The 5000-nt window shown below is 53.2% G+C and overlaps 1 non-coding gene across 1 annotated transcript in view; it reads right to left on the reverse strand.

The window, feature by feature from the left end:
• The window catches only part of LOC126093600 (small subunit ribosomal RNA), a 1909-nt gene extending 171 nt beyond the window's left edge, over window positions 1–1738 (reverse strand). Inside the window, exon 1 of the ribosomal RNA XR_007521730.1 lies at window positions 1–1738. This exon is cut by the window's left edge and continues 171 nt beyond it. This is a non-coding gene — a ribosomal RNA (small subunit ribosomal RNA).
• Window positions 1739–5000: the final 3262 nt, after the last annotated feature.

Here is a 5000-nt window from a genome sequence, read left to right on the forward strand (position 1 = left end):
GTACAAAGGGCAGGGACGTAATCAACGCGAGCTTATGACTCGCGCTTACTGGGAATTCCTCGTTCATGGGGAACAATTGCAAGCCCCAATCCCTAGCACGAAGGAGGTTCAGCGGGTTACCCCGACCTTTCGGCCTAGGAAGACACGCTGATTCCTTCAGTGTAGCGCGCGTGCGGCCCAGAACATCTAAGGGCATCACAGACCTGTTATTGCTCAATCTCGTGCGGCTAGAAGCCGCCTGTCCCTCTAAGAAGAAAAGTAATCGCTGACAGCACGAAGGATGTCACGCGACTAGTTAGCAGGCTAGAGTCTCGTTCGTTATCGGAATTAACCAGACAAATCGCTCCACCAACTAAGAACGGCCATGCACCACCACCCACCGAATCAAGAAAGAGCTATCAATCTGTCAATCCTTCCGGTGTCCGGGCCTGGTGAGGTTTCCCGTGTTGAGTCAAATTAAGCCGCAGGCTCCACTCCTGGTGGTGCCCTTCCGTCAATTCCTTTAAGTTTCAGCTTTGCAACCATACTTCCCCCGGAACCCAAAAGCTTTGGTTTCCCGGAGGCTGCCCGCCGAGTCATCGGAGGAACTGCGGCGGATCGCTGGCTGGCATCGTTTATGGTTAGAACTAGGGCGGTATCTGATCGCCTTCGAACCTCTAACTTTCGTTCTTGATTAATGAAAACATACTTGGCAAATGCTTTCGCTTCTGTTCGTCTTGCGACGATCCAAGAATTTCACCTCTAACGTCGCAATACGAATGCCCCCGCCTGTCCCTATTAATCATTACCTCGGGTTCCGAAAACCAACAAAATAGAACCGAGGTCCTATTCCATTATTCCATGCACACAGTATTCAGGCGGGCTTGCCTGCTTTAAGCACTCTAATTTGTTCAAAGTAAACGTGCCGGCCCACCCAGACACTCAATAAAGAGCACCTTGGTAGGATTTCAACGGGGTCCGCCTCGGGACGCACGAACACGCACGAGGCGGTCGCACGCCTTCGGCTCGCCCCACCGGCAGGACGTCCCACGATACATGCCAGTTAAACACCGACGGGCGGTGAACCAACAGCGTGGGACACAAATCCAACTACGAGCTTTTTAACCGCAACAACTTTAATATACGCTATTGGAGCTGGAACTACCGCGGCTGCTGGCACCAGACTTGCCCTCCAATAGATACTCGTTAAAGGATTTAAAGTGTACTCATTCCGATTACGGGGCCTCGGATGAGTCCCGTATCGTTATTTTTCGTCACTACCTCCCCGTGCCGGGAGTGGGTAATTTGCGCGCCTGCTGCCTTCCTTGGATGTGGTAGCCGTTTCTCAGGCTCCCTCTCCGGAATCGAACCCTGATTCCCCGTTACCCGTTACAACCATGGTAGGCGCAGAACCTACCATCGACAGTTGATAAGGCAGACATTTGAAAGATGCGTCGCCGGTACGAGGACCGTGCGATCAGCCCAAAGTTATTCAGAGTCACCAAGGCAAACGGACCGGACGAGCCGACCGATTGGTTTTGATCTAATAAAAGCGTCCCTTCCATCTCTGGTCGGGACTCTGTTTGCATGTATTAGCTCTAGAATTACCACAGTTATCCAAGTAACGTGGGTACGATCTAAGGAACCATAACTGATTTAATGAGCCATTCGCGGTTTCACCTTAATGCGGCTTGTACTGAGACATGCATGGCTTAATCTTTGAGACAAGCATATGACTACTGGCAGGATCAACCAGGGAGCTGCGTCAACTAGAGCTGAGCAGCCGGCCGCCCGGGAGTGTGTCCCAGGGGCCCGCGCGAACACGCAAGCGTCCGCTCAATTATTCTGCAAACAGGAGGAGGCTGAGCTCCCCTGCACAATACACCTCGAAACCCTCTCAGGTCCCGGCGGCGCGCAGCGCCGTCCTAAGTACTTGGTCGGGTTCGAGAGAGGCGCAATCGCCCGGAGTTAGGCGAGTAGACGCTTTAGGTGCGACCACCCGTGCTCCCAACTGAGCTTGCCGCTGCCGACAGAGGCCCGGGAGCGTGCTGTCGTGGCATTGCCGGCGGGAGACAACACGCGCCACCTACGGTGACCGGCAGCTCCAACGCCAGCGCCACAGAAGGGCAAAGGCCCCACGTGGGTGCCGAAGCGAACTCTCCCAGCACAGCGCACGTGCCAACACGTCTGCACAACTGCGATACAAACCACCAGCGAGAACCGCTGGGGCGACCGAGCAGCAGACGGCGTCGCGGCGCCGAGTGCCGGGCGGCGGCGCATCCTCAACGCACACAGTCCTCAATCGGACCAGCACACTGCAGATGTCCACCGCGCTTCGCACCGGGCCGGCGAGGACCCACTTTGGCTGCACGGCGCCGCGCGCAGGGTGCCCCGGCGCGCAGGTGCGCCGCCTGCCGCGTCCGTCGGCCGGCGCGCCTGCCACTGGGCGCCCCCACCAGCCGGCTGTAGCGCGTGCGCCCACGCACCGCGCGGCCAGCACGCCGGGCGGCCCCCCCTCACCGGCCGGGGACAGTCCCACCCACCCACAGCCGCGTATCGCTTCACACCCAGATTCACATTCACGTTCGTTGGTATGGTGGGGACCGCTTCGTAGCTGTACCGATCGTTGCCCTCACAGATGTACCTCCAGCAAGGACAACCGCACCACAACGGGTTACCAGTTGTTCATGTGCGTAACGTCACCAGTAAACGTACACGTCCATCCCCGTTTGCAAAGTCAACTATTATTGCATGCCTGCCTGTCAGGTGTCAAGACACACTACATCCGCTCACATCCACGCAACAAAATGTGCCCGACTAGAGGGCACGTGGAAGGTGCCCCCGTACGTATGCGATGTCCATTGCGCGACCAACTGTCAACCGGCCTCTGTAGCATGTCGCAGATGTGGAACGCGGGGCACCGTGCTATCACATTGTGTGAGAAGAGACTACTACGTCTGCATACACGCGCCACTACATGAACAGACGGCTCATGCTGATCGCCATCCACTGCGTCCATTACTCCCACACGTCTCTATGGCGTACCACACTGCAATGCAGCTGTTATGGGGAGATGACACGTAGCTGTGTACACAAAATTCTGAGCGGGTTGCGGTTGGACAACAATACATTAATGTAACGTGTCATATGCCAATTACAGAGCAGGGTAAGGCACAACGTGGGTTAGGTTAAGGCACAACGTGGGTTAGGTTAAGGCACAACGTGGGTTAGGTTAAGGCACAACGTGGGTTAGGTTAAGGCACAACGTGGGTTAGGTTAAGGCACAACGTGGGTTAGGTTAAGGCACAACGTGGGTTAGGTTAAGGCACAACGTGGGTTAGGTTAAGGCACAACGTGGGTTAGGTTAAGGCACAACGTGGGTTAGGTTAAGGCACAACGTGGGTTAGGTTAAGGCACAACGTGGGTTAGGTTAAGGCACAACGTGGGTTAGGTTAAGGCACAACGTGGGTTAGGTTAAGGCACAACGTGGGTTAGGTTAAGGCACAACGTGGGTTAGGTTAAGGCACAACGTGGGTTAGGTTAAGGCACAACGTGGGTTAGGTTAAGGCACAACGTGGGTTAGGTTAAGGCACAACGTGGGTTAGGTTAAGGCACAACGTGGGTTAGGTTAAGGCACACCGTGGGTTAGGTTAAGGCACACCGTGGGTTAGGTTAAGGCACAACTTGGGGGTAGATTGCGGTGCAAATTGCATTACATTGCGGTGCAAATTGCATTACATTGCGGTGCAAATTGCATTACATTGCGGTGCAAATTGCATTACATTGCGGTGCAAATTGCATTACATTGCGGTGCAAATTGCATTACATTGCGGTGCAAATTGCATTACATTGCGGTGCAAATTGCATTACATTGCGGTGCAAATTGCATTACATTGCGGTGCAAATTGCATTACATTGCGGTGCAAATTGCATTACATTGCGGTGCAAATTGCATTACATTGCGGTGCAAATTGCATTACATTGCGGTGCAAATTGCATTACATTGCGGTGCAAATTGCGTTACATTGCGGTGCAAATTGCGTTACATTGCGGTGCAAATTGCGTTACATTGCGGTGCAAATTGAGTTACATTGCGGTGCAAATTGAGGTAGGTTAAGGTGCAACACAGGTTAGGTTAAGGTGCAACATAGGTTAGGGTGCAAGATGGGTTAGGTTAAGGTGCAAGATGGGTTAGGTTAAGGTGACATAGGTTAGGGTGCAAGATGGGTTAGGTTAAGGTGCAAGATGGGTTAGGTTAAGGTGCAAGATGGGTTAGGTTAAGGTGCAAGATGGGTTAGGTTAAGGTGCAAGATGGGTTAGGTTAAGGTGCAAGATGGGTTAGGTTAAGGTGACATAGGTTAGGTTAAGGTGACATAGGTTAGGTTAAGGTGACATAGGTTAGGTTAAGGTGACATAGGTTAGGTTAAGGTGACATAGGTTAGGTTAAGGTGACATAGGTTAGGTTAAGGTGACATAGGTTAGGTTAAGGTGACATAGGTTAGGTTAAGGTGACATAGGTTAGGTTAAGGTACAAACTGGGTTGTGTTATGGTACACATTGCGTTGTAGTACAGTACACGTTAGGTTTGGGTACGGTACACAATGTGGTATGGGATGGCGTGTTGTGGGGGGGGGGGGTGAGGTTCGTTGATATCGACCGTAGGACGTGGATGCCCGAGGCAGCGTCAGTGTGTCAAAGGAGTTATGTCACGTCGGGATGCGCTTTTCGCTAGTGAGAGGGGGCGAGCCGTGTCTGTGGTTGCGGCAGACCTGTGTGTTTCATTCCTGCCAGTGTGTTTGTGCTGTAAGACGAGGCAGTGTGGTGATGTTGGGTGCACCCCTGTGTAGGACATGTGTGGGTGTTGGTGGCTTCTCTGAGCAATTGTGGTTGTCGGACGAGTGGGGTATTCTGTTTTATGATTGGACCTCCCGGTCTGGTTATCATAGCGTAGTTGGTGTACTGTGGCGGATAGGATGCACCGGACGTTGGTCCATGCTGGTGCTTGGTTGTTGTATCTGTGT

This window comes from Schistocerca cancellata, chromosome 7 (assembly GCF_023864275.1).
Source record: "Schistocerca cancellata isolate TAMUIC-IGC-003103 chromosome 7, iqSchCanc2.1, whole genome shotgun sequence".
In the NCBI taxonomy this organism is placed as follows: domain Eukaryota; kingdom Metazoa; phylum Arthropoda; class Insecta; order Orthoptera; family Acrididae; genus Schistocerca; species Schistocerca cancellata.